At 42.5% G+C, this 26485-nt stretch overlaps 1 protein-coding gene across 1 annotated transcript in view; it reads left to right on the forward strand.

The window, feature by feature from the left end:
• gask1b (golgi associated kinase 1B) overlaps window positions 1-26485 on the forward strand; it is an 89684-nt gene that overhangs the window by 3907 nt on the left and 59292 nt on the right. The window lies entirely within an intron of this gene.

A 26485-nucleotide genomic window follows, 5' to 3' on the forward strand; every position in this document is an offset into this window, starting at 1 on the left:
CTGGACACCCCACCACGCCACCCACCATACCCACCTTCAGGCCCTCCCCTCCCCTCCCACAATCCACCTCAGTGACCTGACCCTCCCCCTGAGGCCCGACTACCCCGTCTATCCCCAGCTACCCAGGCCTGACTGGACCCAACCAGACACCCTCTCTCCCCTCAACCCCCCAGGCTCGACTTGACCTGATCCGAGGCCAGACCTCCCCACTACCGAGGCTCGAACCCCTCCCCCTCAACCTCTAATCCCCTGACCTCTGACCCACCTCGACTTCCAATCCCCACAATCTCCGATCCCCCCACCCCGACCTCCAATATCCCCCCCCCCACCGACCTCAGATCTCCCCCCACCCCGACCTCCGATCCACAACACCCTCCAAACAGTATCCACTTAGACTCTTACCTTCTGCCTGGCCTGTCAATTTCAACCGACCTTTAAATTTACCTGGTTCACGGCAGCTAGTGCTGTAAAAAAGGGGGCGTGGTATCTTTACTTCGACTCTTCCAACTTCGATGCTGGGCCTCAAGGTCACACTGCACTGCCTGCATCTCACCTGGCCTAAGTCAGAACGTTGGGTGAGGCAGGCTGAAAAATAAAACGTGAGTAATCGGGCATGGAGTGGCAATCCGACGCTGATTACCACTCCGAGGAAGTTCAGGCTCTTTATAACTCTCAGTAAACATTTATCCCAATGAGAGAGAAAGACTCTTTGAGAAGGATGCACCATTCATGGCTGAATACGGAAGTTAAGGAGTATCAAATTGAAAGAAACACTGTATAAATCAGCAAAGATTAGTGGCAGGTCAGGAGATTTTATGAACCAGCAAAGAATGACTAAAAAAATTAAAAAGAACGTACAGTATGAGAGAAAGCTAGCTAGAAATATTAAAAAAAAACAGATTGTAAGAGTTTCTACAAGTATTTAAATAGGAAAGAGTAACTAAAGTTAGCATTGGTCCTTTAGAGAGTGAGTCTGGGGAATTGATAATGAAAAACAAGGAAATGGCGGAGGCGTTGAACAGATATTTTGTGTTTGTCTTCACTGTAGAAGACTTAGGAAACTTCCCAGAGATACTTGAAAATCAAAAGGTAAGAGGGAGGAAGAAACTTAAAACAATCACCATCAGCATGGAAAAGGTCCTGGGAAAACTATTACACCCAAAGGTTGACAAGTCCCCAGGGCCTGATGGCCTGAATCCTCAGGTCTTAAAGGAAGTGGCTACAGAGATAGCAGGTGCATTGGTTATAATCTTCCAAAATGTCTTAGATTCTGGAAGGGTCCGAGCAGATTGGAAAATAACTAATGTAACATCTTTATTCAAGGAAGGAGGGAGACAGAAAGCAGGGAGCTACAGGCTAATTAGCCTAACACCCTGTCATTGTATTTATATGGAAACTCTTTCAAGTTACCAACAGTCACAGATTGCAACTTCTTTCAAGTACAATCACAGTTCTTGGTTTTTCCAGGAGTGGGACATGAACCCACAACCCTCTGATTCAAAGGCAGGGGTGCTATGAACTGAGCCACAGCTTAACACCCTGTCATAGGGAAATTGATAGAATCCATTATTAAGGAGATTATAGCAGGATACTTAGAAAATCACAATGTGATCAGGCAGAGTCAACATGGCTTTGTAAAAGGGAACTCGTATTTAATTAATTTATTAGAGTTTCTGAGGAAGTAACAAGCAAGATGGATGAAGGGGAACATGTGGATGTGGTGTACTTGGATTTCCAGAAGGCATTTGATAACATCAAAGATTCCTACACAAGCTAACAGCACATGGTGTAGGGGGTAACATATTAGCATGGATAAAGGATAGGTTAGCTAACAGGAAGCAGAGAGTAGGGATGAATGGGTCTTTTTTGGGTTGTAACGAGTTGTAATTAGTTGAGTGTCACAGGGATCAAGTGCAAGGGCCTCAACTATTTACAATCTACATTAATGACTTGGATGAAGGGACTAAAAGTAACTAAATTTGCTGATGACACAAAGATAGTTCAGAAAGTAAGTTGTCAAGAGGAGGTAGAAAGTCTGCAAAGGGATATAGGCAGGTTAAATGAGTGGGCAAAAATTTGGCAGATGTTGCATGATGTGTGAAGATGTGAACTTGTCCACATTGGCTGGAAGAACAGAAAAGCAGTATACTATTTAAATGGAGAGAGATTGCAGAAGCCAGTGGTACAAAGAAATCTATGTGTCCTGGTACATGAATCACAAAAAGTTAGCATGCAGGTACAGCACATGATTAGGAAGGCAAATGGGATGCTGGTATTTATTGCAAGGGGAATGGAATATAAAAGTAGTGAAATTTTACTGGAGCTGTACAGGGCCTTGGTGAGACCACATTTGGAGTGCTGTTGTACAGTTTTGTCTCCTTATTTGAAAAAAGACATCATTGCTTTAGAAGCAACTCAGAGAATTTTCACTCGACTCATTCCTGGGAAGCAGGGCTTATCTTATGGAGAAAGGTTGAACAGGTTAGGCATATCCCCATTGGAGTTTAGAATAATGAACGGTGATCTTATTGAAACAAATAAGATCCTGAGATGATTTGATATGGTAGATATGAGGAAGATGTTTCTGCTTGTGGGAGAGACTAGAACTAGGGGACACAGTTTAAAAATTAGATGAAATGAGGAGAAACTTTTTCTGTCAGAGTCATTAATCTGTGGAATTCCCTTCCCCAGAAGGCAGTGGAGGTTGGGTTATTGAATTTATTCAAGGCTGAGTTAGAAAGATTGTTGATAGGCAAACGAGCCAAGAGTTATGGGGCGCAGAAAGGAAAGTGGAGTTGAGATCACAACCAGATCAGCCTTATTGAATGACGAAGCAGGCTTGAAGGGTCAAATGGTCTACTCCTGCTCCTAAATTCTATGTTCCTATGTTCCTGTGAGTGAACCCAAATAATATGAGACCAAATATTGTGAGGCTAACTCCTCCAAGGTGTCTCACTCACTATTTGACTCTGGAATCAATTTCAACCCTTATTATGGACTTACACTGCACATTTAGCTGTGGAAACTACTTTCAATCAACAGTAAATGTAAACACACCCTTATTTGGGTACTAACATAGGAACAGGAGTAGGCCATTTAGATCCTTCAACCTGTCCCACCATTCAATGAGATAATGGCTGATCTGCAGCCGAACTTCATATCCATGCTGCCATTGCCCCTTTTAGTCCATGAACTCAACTTTTCTGACAAGCCTATTAAGTGGCACTTCATCAAACACCTTTTGCAAGTCAATATGCACCATATCACTGCATTACCTTCATCAACTCTTGGAAAACCCAGCAATGAATGGGAGGTGGGAGTTGCCAGCTCCACCAGGTAAGTGGCTTTTCCAGCAGTCCTTGTGGCCCCTAACGCACAGAGGTGTTCCCATCAGCCCCTCAATAGATTTTTCCTTCTTGCCTTTGCTGACTGTAATCCCTCTTACTCCTTCACCATGATCATAACATTCCCCCCACTGCCACTACCACAATCACGACCTCCACCCTACCATCCTTGATCACTGATCTTCCCATTTGCCTGAATGCTGGAAATCGTTTACCAATGGGCCCTGACTGTGGACTCTTGTCACTGGTTTATCATTCCAGCTGTCAGACAGGCTGTCAATTTGGCCAGCTGCCAGGCAGGAACCACATCAAGAAATGATAATAAGATCCTACCAGTAAGTTCGGTCATCCGCACATCCTTCTTGCCTCCCTATAAGTATTGGAGCCATAAAGACAATAGAATAAGTTCACTAGGATACCAGAAATAGGAAACGACTAAAGGAAAACAAAAAGACTTACAATAAGTAGCCACTTGCACAATTTCAAGACTTTCCCAAGCACTTTACAGTCAATAAAATACTTTTGCTGGAGAAGTAGTCATTGTTCCAGTTTAGGAAATTCAGTAGCTGATTTGTGCACAGTAAGCTTTCACAAACAGTAGTTTCCACAGCTAAGTGTGCAGTGTAAGTCCATAATAAGGGTTAGAATTGTCCCCAGAGTCAAATAGTGTGAGAGACACCCTGGAGGAGTTAGCCTCACAATACTTGGGATGGCCTCATATTATTTGGGTTGACTCATAGGAACATAGGACTTAGGAGCAGGAGTAGGCCATTTGACCCTTCAAGCCTGCTCCGTCGTTCAATAAGATCATGGCTGATCTGGTTGTGGTCTCAACTCCACTTTCCCTTCTGTGCTCCATAACCCTTGGCTTGTTTGCCTATGTGATAATGACCAGGTAATATCTGGAGCAGGGCATGAACCCAAAACCTTCTGCTTCAGTGGCAAGAGTACTGCACTACTAACTGAGCTACAGCTGACACATTATATATTGAACATGTTATGTATTGTATAATATATGAGGCGCATGTTATGTATTGTATAATATATGAGGCGCATTTAATATTAATGATATAATATGGATACCATGTTATATTTCAGAGCTTAATGAACCAATATGTATAACTTATAGTTAATTGTCTTTAACAGCCACTTCTTTAAAATATAAATCTTCCTTAATGTACAATTAAAAGTCATATTCATAAGTTATATTTATATATGGACACACCTGAACCCTAATTCACAATTTATTTCTCAAACTTGTGTTCCTGTTCCATGGAGTTTAGGATGAGGATGAAAAGAAAGAAATGGAACAAAGGAAGCTGTATACATACTGTTGCTTTAGGATGAGTAATTAGGTCGTGACTTAACATCCTTGTATTAAAATCAGGGACATTTGTTTTGTGGGACCCTGTACAAAAGGTTAGTTTGGGGGCAATGATTTTAAATACAGTCTACCTAATTATGGTGTCATAGGCGTACAGGCATGAATGTGTGAAGGCATGTTTACCAAAGGTAACATAAAAATAGTTGACCAAATGATAGATAACAGCAGAGTAAATTACATTGAATGATTATGAGTTAGATGCATATGAGTCGTATGACAACCCAGGAACAAATTTATTGTATTTTGGCTGCAGCAAATTCTTGCATAATGTCTGAGTAGTCGAGTGATAATTACATTTCGTTCGAAGTCAACATCAACTTCTCCTTCTCCCATTTCAGCCATGACTATGAGTGAGTGAGTGGAGTAGGTGAGAAGGCAAGCACTGAGGCTGGAGGTTACTGTGTTTCACTTACATTCCCAGTCTAATAGTAAAGCTGCAACTCCTCTGTTCTCCTCATGTTTCTCCCTCCTCTACCAAGTAAAATAATACACCATCGTTATCTAATCATTTATGTAAGTTGAAAAATAGTCCTTTTTTTACCCTTAAGGCTCAAATAAATGTGATGAGGAGAAAGATATTTGATGTTAAGGAATCAGCTAGTACCATTATCTAGATGTCCATTTTTTACTGGATCGACTCAGTGCTTCTGACTGCCTCGCTGTCCTTGATTGCAACTCACTAACAAAGCATGAAGATATTATTGATATCTTTTCTATAGCCCATACATTTAGCTAAATTTACTTTAAATTTTCACTTTCAGTGCTTTGTGTTTGTATGATGTGTGTATAAACATGCCTGTGTCATCAAATTGCTGTTGGTATTATGATTATATCCTGGGGTGTACAAGCCTTTGAAACATTCTAGAAATATGAGTGGTAGTACCACTTATGGCTATACAACTGTTGTGAACCCTGAAACTAACTGGTTTCAGTAAGCACAATTTAACTGCAACCTAAAACAACCTACGCTGTTCTTATTTTTGACAACTTAAATATCAATTTACATCAATGCAAATTGTGCAGTGGAATTATGCCCCATAAAATTATTATTTGAGTTAGAGTTGAGTTTAGGATTTGGGTTAACAGAGTGAGATTGAAGCAAACAGCGGGGTTGGGAATTGCGAGTAAGGCTAGGGTTGAGGGCACAGAGCCAAGATGTTTGATTTAAGGAAAAGTTTTTTTTTGAGTGTCTGATATTGATCACAATACAATCTCTAATTATTGTTGTAAGCTGACCTAATTCAGCCCAGAGCTGTTCAACTCGCAGTCTTAGCAGAGGAATGTTTGCTCTAAACCGTGGTGTCATAGATACCCGGGCAGCCCTTGGAGACACATGGTGAAATGGCAGTGGGAGCAGATAGCTACAAAGTGCAATGCCAGGGGTCTAGTCTCAATGGTCTGAATGTAGTGCTACAAGAAGTTTAATTACCTCACACAAGTGTTGAATATGAGGAATGCATTTTCAAATGCCTTTTCCTACCAAATGCACGACTAGCTTCAGCCACTGCTCAAATCACACACCCCCAACACTCACCTATCAGCAATCTCGAAAAGCAGGACTCAGACATAAAATACATAAGCTTCACTGTACCCTTGCGTAATTAGCATTGTTACAAGTTTCACACCCACATTTCACAGCTTGCATACACTGGCAGCTATTCAACCATGACAACCACATCACTCAAACATATTTGTCAAAACTCACTGACACACTTCTCTCTCTCTTGCAGGAAGCAGCAGAAACTAATGGGAGGAGGAGAAACACACCTTCATGCTCTAACTTCCTTGGAGGAGACAGTGTTGGTCATTATTGCAAGGCCATTGCTGAGGCAGTGGCCACAGGCAGGGCTGAATCCTTTGAAGATGTTAGCATTGTCATACCTAATCCATCTTCTCACATCACATTTCCTCTTCGTGCGACAATCGCTTCTCACATTAAAGCTGCAGATGGTGTAGGCATGCACCTCTTAATTTTCACACATCCCCTTACCACAACCTTGTCCTCATGCCTATTTTCTTTCAGATAACCAAGAAGCGCAACCTGGTCAGGCAATGCAGGAACACCAAGGAGTGAGTGATAATCATCACAAAGTTACTTGAGTTCACAGACGTCGCCACCAATTCAGATACTGACACTGCATGTATTTTAGAGGATAGATTAGAGGTGGGACCTGCAAATGATGAGGCACCAGGCATAGCATGCTGCAGTCAGGGCTAGGGACATGGATAGCCTAGTTGTCAGCTCATCGGAGTGTAAAGCCACATACGAGCTGCAGATGGATCAGATTACAGAAGAAGGCTAATGGGACTACACATTGAAATGCCTAATGCATTGGGAAAGCTTACTGGTATTGTCACTGGATTAGTAATCCAGGGACCCAGGGTAATGTCTGGGGATCCAGGTTTGAAACCCATCATGGCAGATGGTGAAATTTGAATTCGATAAAATCTGGAATTAAAGGTCTAAAAATGACCATGAAACTATTGCTGATTGTTATAAAACCCATCTGGTTCACTAATGTCCTTTAGGGAAGGAAATCTGCTGTTCTTACCCGGTCTGGCCTACATGTGACTCCAGATCCACAGCAATTTGGTTGACTCTTAAATGCCCTCTGAAATGGCCTAGCAAGCCACTCAATTGTATCAAATTGCTAAAGAGTCTCAAAGGAATGGAACCCGACATTGACCTAGGCACTAGAAATTACAATGGCAAATTCAGCTCTGTTGGTCCTGCAAAGTCAGCCTTACTAACATCTGAGACTAGTGCCAAAATTGGGAGAGCTGTCTCACAGACTAGGCAAGCAACAGCTTGACATAGTCGCACACACGGAATCATACCTGACAGACAACGTGCCAGGCACCATCCCTGGGTCTGCCCTGTCCCACCAGCAGGACAGACCCAACAGAGGTGGTGGCACAGTGGCATACAATCGGGAGGGAGTTGCACTGGGAGTCCTAAACATCAACTCCGGACCCCATGAAGTCTCATGGCATCAGGTCAAACATGGGCAAGGAAACTTCCTGCTGATTACCATGCACTGCCCTCTCTCTCAGCTGATGAATCAATACTCCTCCATGTTGAACATTACTTGGAGGAAGCACTGAGGGTGCCAAGGCCACAGGAAGTGCTCTGGGTGGGGGACTTCAATGTCCGTCACTATGAGTCGCTTGGTAGCACCACTACTGACCGAGCTGGCCGAGTCCTAAAGGACATAGCTGCCTGACTGGGCGAGCAGCAGGTGGTGAAGGAACCAACAAGAGGGAAATACATACTTGACCTCACCCTCACCAATCTGTCTGCCGCAGATGCATCTGCCCATGACAGTATCGGTAGGAGTGACCACCGCGCAGTCTTTGTTTTCACATTGAGGATACCCTCCATCATGTTGTGTGGCAGTACCACCATGCTAAATAGGATAGATTTCAAACATATTTTGAACTCTAGACTGGGCAACCATGAGTTGCTGTGGGCAGCAGAATTGTGTTCAACCACAATCTGTAACCTCATGGCCCAGCATATCCCCCACTCTACCATTACCACCAAGCCAGGGGATCAACCTTGGTTCAATGAAGAGTGCAGGAGAACATTCCAGGTGCAGCACCAGGAATACCTAAAAATGAGGTGTCGACCTGATGAAGCCACAACACAAGGCTATTTGCATTCAAACAGGGTAAGCAGCGTGTGATAGACAGATCCCACAACCAACGGATCAGATCTAAGATCTGCAGTCCTGCCATATCCAGTCGTGAATGGTGGTGGACAATTAAACAATGCACTGGAGGAGGAGGCTCCACAAATATCCCCATCCTCAATGATGGGGGAGCCCAGAACATCAGCGCAAAAGAAAAGGCGGAGGCATTTGCAGCAATCTTCAGCCAGAGTGGATGATCCATTTTGGCCTCCCCAGCTTCACAGGTACCAGTCTTCAGCCAATTTGATTCACTCCACGTGATATCAAGAAATGGCTGAAGGCACTAGGTACTGCAAAGGCTATGGGCCCTGACAATATTCCGGCAATAATACTGAAGACTTGTGCTCCAGAACTTGCCATGCCCCTAGCCAAGCTGTTCCAGTACAGCTACAACACTGGCATCTACCTGGCAATGTGGAAAATTGCCCAAGTATGTCCTGTACACAAAAAACAGGACAAATCCAACCTGGCCAATTACAACCCCACCAGCCTACTCGCGATCATCAGTAAAATGATGTGTGCTTAGCAATGACTTGCTAACTGATGCTCAGTTTGGGTTCCGCCAGGGCCACTCAGCTCCTGACCTCATTACAGCCTTGGTTCAAATATGGATAAAAGAGCTGAACTCATCAAGGTAGCATTTGACCGAGTGTGGCATCAAGGAGCCCTAGCAAAACTAGAGTCAATGGGAGTCAAGGGGAAAACTCTACCCTGGTTAGAGTCATACCTAGCACAAAGGAAGATGGTGATGGTTGTTGGAGGTCAATCATCTCAGATCCAGGACATCAGTGCAGGAGTTGCTCAGGGCAGTGTCCTCGGTCCAACCATCTTCAGCTGCTTCATAAATGGCCTTCCTTCCATCATAAGGCCAGAAGTGGGGATGTTCGTTGATGATAGCACAATGTTCAGCATCATTCGTGACTCCTCAGTTACTGAAGCACTCCACGTCCAAATGTAGCAAGACCTGGACAATACCCAGGCTTGGGCTGAGAAATGGCAAGTAAGATTTGTGCCACACAAGTACCAGCAATGACTATCTCCAACATGAGAGAATCGAAGCATCAGCCCTTGGCATTCAATGGTATTATCATTGCTGAATCCCCAACTATCAACATCCTGGGGGTTACCATTGGCCAGAAACTGAAGTGGATTAGCCATATAAATACTGTGGCTACAAGAGCAAGTCAGAGGCTAGGACTCCTGCAGCAAGTGCCTCATCTCCTGACTCCCCAAACATGTCCACCATCTACAAGGTATAAGTCAGGAGTGTGATGGAATACTCTCCACTTGCCTGGATGAGTGCAGCTCCAACAACAGTCAAGAAGCTTGACACCATCCAGGACAAAGCAGCCCATTTGATTGGCACACCTTCCACAAACATTCACTCCCTCCACCTTAGATGCACAGTGGCGGAAGTGTGTACCATCTTTAAGATGCACTGCAGGAATTCACCAAGACTCCTAAGACAGCAAACTCCAAACCCATGATAGCGACCATCTAGAAGGACAAGGACACCAGATAGATGGGAACACCACCACCTGGAAGTTCCCCTCCAAGCCACTCACCATCCTGACTTGGAAATATAATGCCATTCCTTCATTGTGCTGGGTCAATATCCTGGAACTGCCTTCCTAACAGCATTGTGGCTGTACCTACACCACATGCGCTGCAGCAATTGAAGAAGGTAGCTCACCACCACCTTCTCAAGGGCAGTTAGGGATGGGAAATAAATGCTGGCCTAGTCAGTGATACCCATATCCCATGAACAAATAAACAAAATGTTGAGGAGACTGGCACCAACTTGTCACAGGACTTTGCATGGAGCCTGGAGCCCATCATTTCCAACATGAATGCATTTCCAACAACTCAATTAGGAAATATGTGGACCCTACCATGATGCAGTGTCTGATGTCCAATGCCTTAGCTTCCATTGCAGCACAAGCAGCTCCTACCAACGGTCTGAATGTTGTTGTGGAAGCTCAGATTGAAGTCAAGCAAGGTCAGCTTATTGTCATGCAAACTCAGACAGCTGGCATCATGGCTATGGATACCAGTGTTTGGAAAAGCTTGGATGGCATGACAGCAGTCCAGTAATCTGTCCTCCAACAGATTAGTAGGTTGCTGAGGCATTTCCCTGAGAGAGTAGCAGTGGCTCCATGGAGCATGAAACTGGTGTACTCTCTCAGATAAACAGCATTTGTTCACCCACTACTGCTACTTCACCAGTGTCCTTTTTGTTGCCTTTCAGCCAGCCAGCCCAGGCTGCTGCCACCAAGGCCCAGTGTTGCTCAAGAGTATCTCTTATTAAGGCAATCTTAACAATGCACTTTGAAAATCATAGCATGATCAGAAAAAGTCAACCTGACTTTACAGAAAGTAAATCGCATTTGATAAATTTTTTAGAGACTTTTGAGGATGTAACGAGTAGGGTAGATAAAGGGGAGCCAGTAGATGTAGCCTTGCACTCATCAGGACAAATGCAAGAATGCCAAATTTCAAATGATCGCAACAATTTATACTATAGGAGAAACGAATGTTAATTGGTTTTACACCAAACAAAATATTTACTGTTAAGTGTGATTTTGTAATTGGGCAGCACTTGCTGAACAATCCTGATTGTGCTGATAGTTACACTAACAACCAATTTAAGGTAATCAGTCAAGCTCATAACATGGCTCATTTATGCTTGCTAGAAACGACAAACATTCATATTCATATGAATTCTCTGCAAACAAAAGGAATATGTTCAAGCCTCGTACCTTCTTTGAATTACCTGGGAGCTTGGAGAGTCTATAGTTTCCTGTTTCTCTCTCCATGGCAATGTCTCAGCCAATTGTAGCCAACTTGCCAACCAATCAGCCTCTTCCTGTGGTATAAATTGTTGTGATTGTTTCAAATTTGGCATTCTTGCGGGTGTGCTGATGAGTGTAAGACAAAAAAGTTTCAGCAATATGTTTCTCTTTTCAGCAATACTCAAGAGATGGATTTCCAAAAGGCATTCAATAAAGTGCCACATAATAGGTTAATGCACAAAATAAAAGCTCATTAAGTTAGGGGTCGTGCTACAACAGTACATTGGTCAGACCACATCAGAAGCACCAGGTACAGTTTTGGTAAGGGGGAATGTACTTGTTTTTGGAGGCAGTTCAGAGAAGGTTCACTAGGTTGATTCCTGGGATGAAGGGGTTGTCTTATAAGGAAAGGTTGAGCAGGTTGGGCTTATTCTCATTGAAGCTTAGAAGAATGAGAGGATTTTGAAACATATGAGATTCTGAGGGAGCTTGATAGGTAAAACACTGATAGGTTGCTTTTCCTCATGGGAAAATCTGGAACAAGTGGCTCAGTTTCTGAAGAAGAGGTCTGTCCCATTTAAGACAGAGATGAGAAGGAATTCTTCTTTTAGAAGGTCATCGATCTTTGTAATTCACCATCCCAAGGGAGCAATAGAGGCTGGATCAATGAACCTATTCAAGGCTGGGTTAGACAGATTTTTGATCTACAAAGGAGTCAAGTGTTATGGGGGGCAGGCATGAAAGTGGATTTGAGGCCATGATCATATCAGACATGATCTTATTGAATGGCCAAGCATGCTTGAAGGGCTGAATGGCCTACTCCTGCTCCCATTCTTATGTTTGTATGTGGACCATGTACTACTTCTCTCCATACAATTATGTGCCTTGAGTGATGTGCTTTATACTTTCTTTCTTTGTGCTCCCTTGATTTCTTGAGAACTGTCACTTGTGATTTCTGATTGAAAGCTAGATTTTCCTTAGTCGTCTTCTTGGTGTACATTATTCTTTTCCTAACCACCTGCTAGTGGACCAAACTAGTGAAGTCTTCCCAGACTTTGCTTGTGGATTGAATGGTGTGTACCAGAACCAAATATTACTGTATTTCTGACACTACCTGTTGCATAACTGAACTGAGAACTTCACCAGTAAAATCCACCTTTCTAATCTACTTATTCCAGATGGTCTTCAAAATTCCTGTTTAGTACGCCTCTATTGGTAAAGAAAATATATTCTGAAATTAAGTGGCTCATTTTCTGATGATTAAGATTGTAAACTGTGATCATCATTGTTCACCTCAGATTGGTATAAAACTTGTCTGTTAAACTTGACAATGTTGGGCTCCATGGACATGCTCAGAGGAAAATTAACATTCCTATCTGTTTGTAAAAAAATTAGGCTGTAACTTCTGACTAGCATAGGAAAGTGCTGGCCCGCAGAAATTAGAAGAATAAATGCACGCATACCTGGTCTTGAAAATTACGTTGACATTTCCGTTCGCGGAGCTGCTTGGGGCCTGCATCAAAAGACTCCTCGCAGGCCCCAGCAGTCTCGCTCCAGCGGATTCAAGGAGATCGCGCCTCCTTTTTGACGGAGCTCAGAGGTCGGGGATGGGGGACATAGGAGGTGGGGGCGTGGGGGTTCGGAGGTCGGGGGTGGGAGTTCGGAGGTCGGGAAGGTTGTGGGTGTTTGTAAGTCCGGGGTGTCGGAGGTCAGGGAGGGTGTTTTGTGGGGTGGGTGTCGGGGTGGGGAGGGGGGGTGGGTGGAGCCCCATGTGAGGGTGGCCAGGGGTGTGGGGGGAGTCCAGTGGGGTTGGCCTGGGTCTTTACAATAGTGACTCAGAAGTTAAAAGAGGTCCAAGGAAGTGTGCACTTCTGGACAATTGCCATATAAACCCTAACCTGGGAACTTCCCAGAGAGATTCCCCAGCACATCTTTGGGGTATGCCCCAAATCTGATGCCGGGAGCTTGGAAGTTATGGGCCAATGTATTTTTTGATAGCATTACAGACCCCAATTTTCAAAATGTGGAATTTTACCCCACATTTCACAATGGGTTTGTGTGCATTATTTTATGCATGCTTTTGGAAAAATGTGTACCTTAATCTTGCACCTTAGTTCTTTTTCATATGCATCTACAAAGTCACCTACCTTGTATCAGATAATGGATTAGCATAGTTAAGAAGAGTGCAATATCTATTTATGTAAAATGTGTTTCTATCTCTTTAAATATATGGTATAAAAATTCATCAAAGTTAGTTTGTGAAATTATTCTGTTGCGGATCTTAACATTTCTTTGACGATATATCCCCACAGTTCATATGCATTGGATGATAATATGTAACAGGTATTAGACACAACATTCCTGTCAGGGGGGAGGTTCAATGTCTTTGTTACAGTTAGAGTTTCCTAATCATTGTTTCCCTGTCAACAGTTTCACCAGACTTAACTTAAGCAGGCTGCACCCTTTCAGAGCTGGCAATGCATGTCTTAAATTGCATTGCCCAGGGCGAACTATTAAGCCGATTCATTGCCTACTGGAATTTGTTTAGTGTTTTCACTACATCTGCTTGCAATTTAGACAGCAGAAAATGTCAAATGCTCAATCCACTTTGTACAGATTATAATGACTAATGCAAATCTATTTAAAATGAATAGTTTACAGTAATAGCGTTTTTAGGCAAACTCCAATCAACCTAACTAATTTGTGGAAAAAATAAAACTGCAGGCATTCCACTCTTATCAGTTCAACATTAGCAGCATTAAGTATAAGGCACGAGTAACAGCGGTGCTCCTGATCTGGTATGGCCTTGGCAGTCATCTTAGAGAAAAGATCTGAATGACTGTTGATGTAATTTCTTTAGGTTTCCACTGATCTTCCATTAGAGTTACAGTGAGAGCTCGGGACGCCCCACAGAAATTCTACCTCACCAGATCAGATCTATGATCCACATCAACCCATTAAATAAATCCTTAAAAGCATAATATCCCATAAAATTGTTAGCAGTGACAAGATGCAAATTGCACATTTTTTAGAAAAGAGAGATAACTAATTATATTTTGGTAAGCCTTGGGAATTAAAAAAAATCTTCATAATTCTACTAATGACATTTTTAATTATGTTAAAAATAAACCAACTCTAATTTTACAAATTGTAATAGTGACTTTGAATGTTCTCTTGCTAGGCACACAAAAAAGTTGTGCAGAATTGTCGTTTAGCTTATTTAAGTCAGTTATGTTTTTATAATTAGCTTGATTGGTGCTTTTGTCATTTTCCAGCGATACATTACACCTGTGATCCAACTTATCCCAAAATCTTGACCTTGGGATTATCATACCAAATGCAGGAATAAAACTACAATATAAAAATAATTATTTATATATTATACTCTTAAAATATTTTTATACTCAGTGAAAATAATTATTTTGCAATCAGCACTAAGCTACTTGCATCACAAGTAGATTCCACCAGAAGTGCTGCAGTGGATGCTGAGAGTGAAGTTATGCAAGAGCAGCCTGCTGCCATGCAAACTCAGTCTGCTGCCATCATGCCTGCAGGTAGAAATGTTCAAAGGGATTTGCAGGGTCTCACAGCAGTCCAGCAATCTGATCTCCAACAGATTACTGGAATTGCTAAGGTTTTTAGAGAGTGCCAACCTGCTGCCATGTCTCCTGATGGCATTCATGCTTGCACAATTGCCACTCTGTCAGTGCCCTTGCTGTTGCCACCCATGCTAAGGTTTTACAGCTGTGTTAGATGCAAAGCTGGGCCTTTTAGGCTAAGAGATGCTTGAGGCTGTTCTCCAAGGCCACTTTCAGTCTTCTCCACTGAAATTCAGTGGCCTTCCACCAACCGTGCTGTAGCCACTGGGTTAACGTTATTTTTAAAAATTCTTTTATGGGATGTGGGCATCATTGGTAATGGCAGCATTCGTTGTCCATCCCTAATTGCCCTTGAACTGACTGGCTTGCTAGGCTATTTCAGAGTCAATCACATTGCTGAGGATCTGGATTGACTTGTAGGCCAGGCCAGGCCAGGTTAGGGTGGCAGATTTCCTTCCCTAAAGGACATTACTGAACCAGATGGGTCTTTTACGACAATCGATGGTAGTTTCATTGTCACCGTTACTGAGACGAGATTTCAATCCCAGAGTTTTTTAATTAACTGAATTTAAATTTCATTAGCTACTATGGTGGGATTTGAACTCCTGTCCCCAGAACATTAGCCTGGGCCTCTGGATTACTAGTTCAATGATATTACCATATGAACAGACGAATGAGGAGCAGGAGTAGGCTACTCGGCCCCTTCGAGCCTGCTGTGCTATTCAATAAGATCATAGCTGATCTGAATGTAACCTCAGCCCCATATTCCTACCTATCCCTGATAACCTTTCACCCCCTTGTTAAACAAGAATCTATCTAGCTCTGCCTTAAAAATATTCAAAGGCTCTGTTTCCACTGCCTTTTGAGGAAAAGAGTTCCAAAGGCTCACAACATTCTTGAGAGAAAAAATTCTCTTAATCTCTGTCTTAAATGAGTGACCCCTTATTTTTAGACAGTGACCCGTAGTTCTAGATTCTCCCACAAGAGGAAACGTCCTCTCCACATCCACCCTGTCAAGACCCTTCAGGCTCTTAAAGGTTTCAATTAAGTCACCTCTTACTCTTCTAAATTCCAGTGGGTACAAGCCTAACATGCCCAGCCTTTCCTCATAAGACAACCCATCCATTCCTGGTATTAGCCTAGTGAACCTTCTCGGAACTGCTTCCAATGCATTTACATTGTTCCCTAAATAAGGAGACCAATACTGTACACAGCACTCCAGATGTGGTCTCACCAATTCCCTGTACAACTGAAGGAGAACCTTCCTACTTTTGTATTCAGTTCCTCTCACAATGAATTATAACATTCTATTAGTTTTCCTAATTACTTGCTGTACCTGCATACTAACCTTTTGTGATTCATATACTAGGACACCCAGACCCCTCTGAATCTCAGAGCTCCGCAATCTCTCACCTTTTAGATAATATGAAAGCAAAAAACTGCGGATGCTGGAAATCCAAAACAAAAACAAAAATAAAAATACCTGGAAAAACTCAGCAGGTCTGACAGCATCTGCGGAGAGGAACACAGTTAATGTTTCGAGTCCGTATGACTCTTCAACAGAACTAAGGAAAAATAGAAGAGAGGTGAAATATAAGCTGTTAGATATTATCTATCACCACCGTCAACACCTCTTTGTCCTTTTGTCTATGACATCTTTTGGCTATCTCCACCTATCACTGGCCCTCTATCCAGCTCTACTTGTCCCACCCCCCCTTAAACCAGCTTATATTTCACCTCTCTTCTATTTTTCCTTAGTTCTGTTGAAGAGTCATTTAGATAATATGCTTCTTTTTTATTCTTCATTATTTATAAATAAACAATTTCACATTTTCCTACATTATACTCCTTTTGCCAGATCTTTGCCCACTCATTTAACCTATCTATGTCACTTTGTAGCCTCCTTACATCCTCTTCACAATTTACTTTCCTACCTATCTTTGTGTCATCAGTAAATTTAACCACCATTCCTTCAGTTCCTTCATCCAAGTTATTTATATAAATTGTAAAAAGTTGAGGCCCCGGCACTGATCCCAGTGACACACCACTCGTCACAGCCTGCCAACCACTACAATACGATCTCCCAAACTACATAGGACAACTCAGATTGGCAAAGGCATCTGTAAGACAGGCACTAAGGGAGTGCACACGTATAATTAGTTTATGTATTATATGCAATATTGTTTCATTGATAATTTGGTTTGGAATGTTTGTTTTGTGGTACATTTCATTTTTGCAATGTGGCCAAGAACACAATGTGATGGTCAGAGTCAGAGGGATGGTTAGGTGCAAAACTGCTGGTGATTGGAGATTTGGGGTGGTGGTTACCGGTATCGCTGTATTGATTTAGTTCTTCATGTAGAGCCAGAGCAGAAAGGGGTTGTCTAGGTTGACCCTCCTCTCCTTTTTTTTCCTCCTCCTCTTCCACATGAAGGTAATGCACAAGTATGATGAATTTACAATTGTATGCAATATGGGAGTGGGATCTCTTTTGGTTCTGGCACATGGCAGTGTTGACATGTGGTGCCATAAAGCAACGTATGTGCAATCAATGGCACCCTGCATCATTGGGGAAGCCTGCAATCCTCGTGAACCCTCATGTTCATTCTGCCTGCTTGTTTTTGGTAACAGAGAATGAAATATAGTTAGCTCTCTATGAACAGGAGGCCTCAGTGACCTCCCTTATGAAACAGTGGATGCAAACTGTGAGATATTGCAAATATCTCCAGCTCCAGCCTGGAATGAGCTGGAGGCATAAAAGGACATTGCTATTGTCACTTTCATAGCAATGGGCAGTGCAGCCCTTGCCTTTCCTTCAGTGAAGACCTCTCACACATTGCTCTTCACTGAGGTTCAGGTGGGAGAATTTCTTCCAGAACACCCTGGGTGGATATGGGCTCCTGCTCAATGCCCTTCTCTCCTTCTTACTCCTCCCTCATCCAACAGCTTGCCCTGCTCGGTGTGACCTCTGTTCATTCGCCCAGTCATGTTCTATTCCAAGGTGAATGCTTACTAGTACACCCATGTCTGGCAGAGACTGGTTTGTGCAGAAGCCTTGAAGTCAGCAAAAAGCCCTTCAACGTCTACAACATAACTCCCTGTAGACTTTTGAAAAAACTGTGGGAAGCATCAAAACCTGTAAAATCATAGCAACAGCCAGAACAAATCAATCAGCAACTAATTAAATAGTTGTTGAACTCTTTATGCAGCGTTGCTGGATGAGAATCCTTTCCGCTGCTTCAATCATGTTCAGCTATGTAAGGTTAAGAGATGGCATCAACTAGAGTGTTGAGCTCCAAAATGGTCCAGTTGGTGTAAAAATTGTGATTTTTGTCATGATCTGCATGCTTTGCATACCTCTAGTGGATGTTAGCTGTGTACCCTAACGTCTTCACCACAATGGCACCCAGAGTGATTTGTGACAGACGTGTGTGCACAGCAGACACCGTTTTGGTCTCCGAATGGCACTCGTTGGGCCCAAACAACGGATGCTGCTGAGCTCAATTTCGCGTCCATTGTCTCTTAATCAATACTGTAAATAAGAAAGTGCAAAGCAACTGGAAAAGTAAGAGATATGCAGGGATATGGTATTAGTTAAGATATATTTGTACGGAAACTCCAATATAGGTCACATTTAAGGAATACAGTTTTATGCATCTCTTTGGAAGTTGGCTTGGTAATATCTGGATGTACCTTTTTATGGGTGGATATGCGGTTTCAGTTATTGTTTGTTATGTGCATTCCCAACTCTCATGGCAGGTTGTGGCTTGCTGGCTCCTGTGCTTGAAGCTAGAGTGTATATGGTGTATAACAGAAGGAAAATTAACTTTCACTTTTTCAATTCTGCTAGTGAATTGTTGTAGCCTTGAAAGTCATAAAATTGTTCCTTATTCCACTGATCCCATGAACATTGATAAGTGTTGCAAACTGAATTTTCAAGACTCCCATGAAGTTGGAAACAGAAATGGGGGAGTCCTGAAAATATCTACATTGGTGGCATGTTAATTTCAAGACACCAATTCTGATGCCAGCAATAATCAACATGATTGAGGAGGGCAGGTCAGGAATCCTGCACTCATCCCCATTGAGGCTAATGAACACTGTTTAAAAACTTGTTAAGAGCTTGTCAAGAAGTGACAGGACAGCTTGAGAAAGCGGTTAATAAAACATAGGGCCTTCTGGGCTTTATCAACAAGGGCATAGAGTACAAAAGCAAGGAAATTATGTTAAACCTGTATAAAACACTGATTCGGAGCAACTGGAGTATTGTGTCCTGTTCTGGGCACCACACTTTAGGAAGGTTGTGTTGGCATTAGAGAAGGTACAGAAAAGATTCACAAGAATGGTTCCAAGGATGAGGAACTTCAAATATGTAGATAGATTGGAGAAATTGGGACTGTTCTCCTTGGGAAAGAGAAGATTGAGAACAGATTTGATGGGGGTATTCAAAATCATGAGGAGCCTAGGCAGAGTAGATAGGGATAAACTGTTTCCATTGGTGGAGCGATTGAGAACCAGAGGGAACAGATTTAAGAATATTGGCAAAAGAAGCAATGGTGGCATGAGGAAAAACTTTTTAATGCAGTGAGTGGTTAGGATCTGGAGTGCACTGCCTGAGAGTGTGGTGGAGACTGGGCCAATTGAGACTTTCAGAAGGGATCATTATCTGAAAAGGAAAAATTTGCAGTGCCACAGGGAAATGGCAGGGGAGTAGCAGTAGGTGAATTGCTCCTTAGAGGGCCAGCATAGACACGACAGGCCAAATGGCTTCCTTCTGTGCTATAAGCATTCTATGATTCATCCCACTTAATATGCGTACAGAAAACAAATATTTCTAAACTTGAAACCTAGTTAGCTAAATAAAGCACATTAAAGATGGCAGGGCAGTTGATTATTGGAACCATAGCATATGGGAATTGGTCGACATCAGTGTGATCCATGGCAACCATATCTACAGTACGTAATAAGCTTGAGTAATTTCAGCCTAGAGTTGATGAGCTGGAGTCCAAGCTTTGGACGCTGATGCGTCGGAGGGGGGGGGAAGTTACCTGGACACTTTGTTCCAAGATACAGTCACATCCCTTAGGCTGCGTACCTCTGAAATAGTCCATGGCCCAGGACAAGAGGATGTAACTGCGAGTGAGGCAAGTATGAGGACCCAGAAAGTAGCAATGGATGAGCCTCAGCCCTTGGAATTGTTCAACAGGTTCAATGTTCTTGCAGCTTGTGTGTACCAGGGCAGGGACTGCAGGGTGGATGAGCAAACTGACCAAGGCATCATGGTGCAGGGAGCCATTCAAGTGGGGGAAGTCAAAAGGAATGTAGCTACATTAGGGGGCAGTATAGTTAGCGGTATAGATACGGTTCTTTACAGCTGAGAGTGTGAGTCCTGAAGCCTGCCCAGTCCTGGGATTAAGGACATCTCCTCAGAGCTGGAGAAGGCTGAAGGCTGAAAGGAAGGTATAAAAAACAGCACCTCCTTCCCCCTTTGCACTGAATTCCCACTTACAACAAATTCCCAAGTTAGCATTTGTTCCTCGTGAACACAGACCACGACATCTCCACCATGTGTACCCAATCTCATTGCTTATGTTCTTTCAAGGATAAAAGGCCTCTCCAAATCTATTGTGAGGTTTTGGATGACTGATAAATATTGGTCAGGACACTGGGAAACTTCCCAGCTCTTCTTTTATATCAACCTGAGATATCACATAGGAGCTTGGTTTAACATATTTTCTGGGTGCAGACAGTGGTGTAGTGGTAATGTTACTGGATTAGTAATCCAAAAGCCCAGGCTAATGCTCTAGGGACAAGGATTCAAATCCCACTGTGGGAGCAGGTAGAATTTAAATTAGATTAGTAATCTGGAATTGAAAAGTGAGTCTCAGTAATGGTGACCATGAAACCATTGTTGCTTGTTGTAAAAATCCACACTAATACCTGCAATCTGTTATCCTTCACCCCACCCCACCCCCACTACGGCTATCTGTACCTTGCTTGTCCTGCTTTCTCCCCTTAATTAGCACATTCCTTAGATAATATCACCACCTTCAACACCCTTTTGTCTGTGACATCTTTTGGTTATCTCCACCTATCACTGGTCCTCTATCCAGCTCTACTTGTCCCACCCCCTCTTAAACCAGTTTATATTTCACCTCTCTTCTATTTTTACTTAGTTCTGTTGAAGAGTCATACAGACTCAAAATGTTAACTGTGTTCCTCTCCACAGATGCTGTCAGACCTGCTGAGTTTTTCCAGGTATTTTTGTTTTTGATCTGTTATCTTTACCTGGCATGGCCTACATGTGAATCCAGACTCTTAACTTCCCTCTGAAATGGTGTGGCAAGCCACTTGGTTCACAGGCAATTGGGGGTAGGCAACAAATGCTGGCCTTATCAGTGCCCATGAAAGAATTAATATTTTTAAAAATTCTCTGAAAGACAGAACCTCCAGCATTGCCTCAGTTGAGCACTAAAATATCAGTTTAGTTTACATGCTTCAATTCTAGAGGGAGGCTTGAACATTCTAACTCCGAAGCAAGAGCATTTTCCATCAATACCGATAGTTGTGTGTTAACTTTCAGTTGTAGCAGGCTGTTCGCCCTCGCTCTGGGGTCTTTTCTTGCCTTCTCTCCAAGGCCTTTTGTTGCTCTCTTTCTGGGGTCTTTTGTTGCCTTTGGCACTTTATTGGGAGTTGCCCTCTCTCTGGGGTCTATTGTTGCCCACGATGGAGTTGCTCTCTCTCTCGGTCCCTTGTTTCCCACAGTGGAGTTGCCCTCCCTCTGTGGTCTCTTCCAATTTTCTGTCTATGGCTGATTTATTTTCTTGTAGTTACAACTTAAATTGTGTTGCCTCTTTAAGACTGAATGTAGTAACTTTTGTTCACCCTGTCTGTAGTTGTTAGGATACAGTTGACTTACCTCTGTTTTTTTTTTAGAGACTTGTTGCCAGGGATATTTTTGACTCAATTTTGAAAGAAAAGCTTTGCAGGTGTTGTATTTTGCAACAAAGGTATCAATGCAGCTGTTGGTACTGTCCTGTATTGCACTGGGCTGGAAACCTGAATTTGCTCCCCCTACTTTAAAATGAGGGTGTTTGAAGCTATTTCCTTTTAGTTTAGAGTGCTTTTAAAACTAAGATTTCAGCTGGAAGGGGTTCCCTTTCTCTTAAACGCTGCAGGCTTTTTTCTTTTTTTCTTACTGTGCTCTGTGGATTTCTCTATATAACTCTGTCAGATTTTTTTTGCAGCTTTTTTTTAAAGCTTTGTTTTTTTACTTGCAGCTGCCTTTCAGCTGCCCTCTGGATGTTGAGCCCTTGGGACCATCACCTACTCTAAAATGTAGGTACAGCTACTTTTTTGTATTTTTGCTCACTATTTTATGAACCATGTCATTCAGGTTCTTGAAATTTCCTGTAATGGACTCCCACTCACTCTGGTGGATTCCTCACTACTAAGTCTGTAGTGAAGCTTCCTCAACTTTTGCTTCAAATTTTCTTCTAAGGTGCGTGCCGCTCTAGTTAGGCTTCAGTTGCTTGTAATTTTTCATACCTTGGGATGCTGCTCTGGGTTCATGCATTTAGCTGCCACCTTTCATATCACTGCAGATCACCATGTCAGGTTATGGTACTATCTCTGATGTAATATCTTTTAGGAGATGCCACTGCTGTCACCATGTTGCAATATATTGATAGCACTGATATTCCACCACTGCCAAACATTAGTATTATGGTGCGCAGTAGCGTCTCAATGATGAGATCTAGAGATTTGTACATTTAAACATGAACCTTTTATTGTTAACTTTTAACTGTTTACAGATACAAGGTTACTGTCATGCATGGTGCTGTGACTTCCATGCAGGCTGTTTCCAGAGTGTTCCTTCTCTCGGTCTATTACCATGTGACTCTATGCATCATACCATGGGCGTTGCTATTCTCCAGCTCCACATTAACCTTTGCTCTGCCGAGCACCTTTATATTATGGTGGCATGCAGGCACATGCTACAGTTTAGACCTGAAGTTCGGTTAGATTCCACTGCATATCAGAGGTCATATTGTTTAATTTGATAGTTAAATCAGTCTATTGTATGTAATATGTACTGTCAAGTGACTGGAATTTTAAAAAAACTTTTACCATGCAAGTAAGATTTGAACTAAAAACAGAAAATGCTGGAAATAGTCATCAGGCCAGGCAGCACCTGTGGAGAGAGGAACAGAATTATAGTTGATGACCTTTAATCAGAACTGGAAAAAGTTAGAAATGTAAGAGGTTTTGAGCAAGGGATGGGTGGGACAAGGACAAAAGGAAGTTCTGTTATAGGGTGAAAAACAGAAGAGAGTGAATGACAGAAGAATTAGTCTTCCATGGCTGAAGGGAATGGGGATAGGGCAAGAAAAGAAACAAAGAAACAAAAGATGTGCCTAGAGCAGGTGTGCTACTGACTGAAAGAATAAAATAAGAGCAAAACCGAAACAAGCAAAAAGGGAACAAACTTGGAGGCTGAGATGCTGGCCTGAAATTGTTGAAATCAATTTTGAGTCTGGAAGACTGTAAGGTGCACATCTTTCCCTGGAAAAATGTAGTAGGCTGAGGACAGAGCTGTCAGCGTGGGAGCAAGGTGCAGAATTAAAATGACAGGCCATCAGGGTCATGCTTACAGACTGAACAGAGGTGTCCCACAAAGTGGTTGCCCAATTTGCGTTTAGTCTTCCCAATTTGGAGGATACCACATTGTGAGCAAAGAATACAGTAGACTACTTTGAAAGTACACGTAAACTGCAGCTTCAACCAAGAAGGGGTGTTTGGGGCCTGGGACGGTGAGGAGAGAGGAACTAAAAGGGCCGGTGTTACATCTACTGTGATTGCATGGAAAGGTGCTCTGGGAAGGGTTGTTGGGGGTGAAAGAGGAGTGAACCAGAGTATCATGGAGGGAATGGTCCCTTCAGAATGCTGAAAGGGGAGGGGAGGGGAAGGTGTGTCTGGTGTTGACATCACGCTAGAGATAGCGGAAATGATGGAAAATGATCTGTTGAGTACAGAGGCCGGTGGGGAGGAAGGTGAAAGCAGGGGGAACCCTATCGTAGTTCTGGGAGGGTGTGGAAGGGGTGAAAGCAGAAATGTGGAGGACACCATTGAGGGCCCTGTTAACTACAGTGGGAGAGAGTCCTCAGGTAGGGAAAAGAAAAAATCTCAGAAGCGCTGGTGCAGGAGGTTGCATCAGAACAAATATGATGGAGACAGGGGAATGGAACGCAGCCCATACAGGGTGTAGGGTGTGCGGAAGTGTAGGTGAGGTAGTTGTGGGAGTCAGTAAGTATAATGAATATTAGTTGATACCTATCACCAGCTCAAAGGATGCCAAAGCCCAGACATTTAAAATTATTAAGTGAATTCTCCTTACAAGATTAAAATATTTTAAAAAATAATAACTTAAAGATATTAGGTGAAAATTACTTATCTGGAAGCTTGTTTACTTACAAACAGAAATACAATAACACAACGCAGCTGGGAGAAATAATCTGGGATGTGATTCACAGGATTCCTCAGTAGTTCGACAAAATATTTACAGGTGACAAGTACATGTAGACAGAGGAATTTGTAGTGGAAAAAATGACACAAAGTGTGTGTTAAAACATGACTACATCAATTCAAGTTGTGTAGGCAGATGTAAGATTTTTAATTATATATAGAATATATAAAAATAAAAGTATGAAAGTAAATAAATAAATTTTCGTGACTTCACAAACATGTCCCAGCTCATGTGACACTGTCACATGAGGGGACATGTTTAAATAATTTTTAACTTTATTATTTGAAAACTTTTATTATGTATTTAATCTCCCTGAGGCAGCTCCTTGCCTCAGGGAGATTGCTGCGCTCTTTTGTGTGCATGCGTGAAAGAGTGCAGGCCGTGACTCTCCCTCCTCCCCCTGCCCGCACAGGTAGCGCTTAGCACTGCGGAATGCGTATTACACTGGGCAGGCCCTAATTGGCCCGCCCACATAAAATGGTGGCACGCACCCGATCGCGGGTGGTGATCGGCTCCGCGCCCGCCCCTGCTCGCTCCCACCCAGCCCGCCCGACATAGGTAAGATTCAGCCCCTATATTTAGTTGTGATTTTTAGTTGTGATGGAGGTGATTTTGGCATTGTGCAGTTGGTAAAATGGGCGCTAGTTAATTAGCAGCTTGTTTTACATCTCTATTGGTTGTTTTTTTTAATTAAAATCAGTAGAGATATTAAACGTGCTGTTGATTCACTATCCCCATTTTACAATATCACAGCAGTGAAAATTATCTCCACTACAACAATGAGCTGAAAGCTCTTTGGGTGATGTTTACTCATGAAAATAAAACTCTAGTGAGTCGGCAAACATAAAATCATTTGCTTGCATTGATGAGTTGAACAGACAACACCGTGAAGGTTTATTATTCATAAATGTCCACCTTCTAACAATTATTTTCCTTTTAAATGCGTACAGTAAAGCCTCATGTTTACAAATACTGACAATGCAAATTAATGTTAGCTTTCAGTCCACTCAGTCAATCTGAAGCAGAGCCATTAAATCATAATGTATGAACTCCTCAAATGTAGAACTATTTGTGCAAGAAATTTGCTGCTTGACTTAAAAAAAGATGCAGATATAAATAACTAATTTCCAAATATTTGAATAACTTAATAATTCACTAGTTAATTCAGTTTAACAAGGCCAATGGAAAACATTAACAAAATATAATCTATATTTTTCTCTACCTAAGTTCAGCAGTGTTGCTGGCCTGAGGTTACAGCTACCAGTGCACTTACAACATTTCACATGCTGGCATCGGGGTCTGGAAAAATGGGGGGAAATTTCAAGTTTGATTCTGGTCTTTGTATTTAAATGTTATTTTTATTTTGGAAACATAAACAAACGTGGGATGTTCTGGTAGATCAGAATTCTATACTTTGATCAGAATTCTGCCCAGCTTGCCTGTGCTTTGATCTGGAGCCAAGTTACTCAGACGGCTTTGGCACAATCTCTGACATAGGCTGTGCAGTTTAAAATCTCTTTGGCAGGACGTCTGCCATAAGCTGTGCTGTTTAAAGTACTTCGTGAAACGCCATTTTTATAATTTGCTTTTGTGGCATTTTTGCTGATGACAATTTGACATCAAAACTGTACAGTTATTGGGGGGATGATTCCCATTGGGCCTTACTTTGCACCCCATTAATGGGATGCAAATTGGGCTCATGCCGGCCTCTAGCGGGATTCCTGTTCCACCATGGCAGACACCATCGGATGATCCCGCTGTGCTTTCACCCTGGCATGAAACCGATTTCTGGCCCTCACGCTGAATTGTCCCCCATTGTCTGCCATGACACCCTCCGCCAATGGGACGCACTGCCTGAGAATGTGCTGGAGGTTCAATTGAAGCATTCAAAAGGGAATTAGACTGTTACCTGAAAAGGAAGAATGTGCAGGACTACAGGGAGAAGGCAGGAGAATGGCATTAAGTGAATTGCTCGCTCTGAGAGTCGGTGCAGACATGATGGGCCAAATGGTCTCCTTCTGCACTGTAACATTTCTGTGATTTCTTTGATTCATATCATTGCTTTTGTGGAATTTCGCTGTGTACAAATTGACTGTTGTGTTTGCCGACAGAATAACAAAGAATACACTTAAATAATGAGATAATGAA

This window comes from Cetorhinus maximus, chromosome 1, assembly GCF_964194155.1.
Source record: "Cetorhinus maximus chromosome 1, sCetMax3.hap1.1, whole genome shotgun sequence".
Taxonomy (NCBI): Eukaryota; Metazoa; Chordata; class Chondrichthyes; order Lamniformes; family Cetorhinidae; genus Cetorhinus; species Cetorhinus maximus.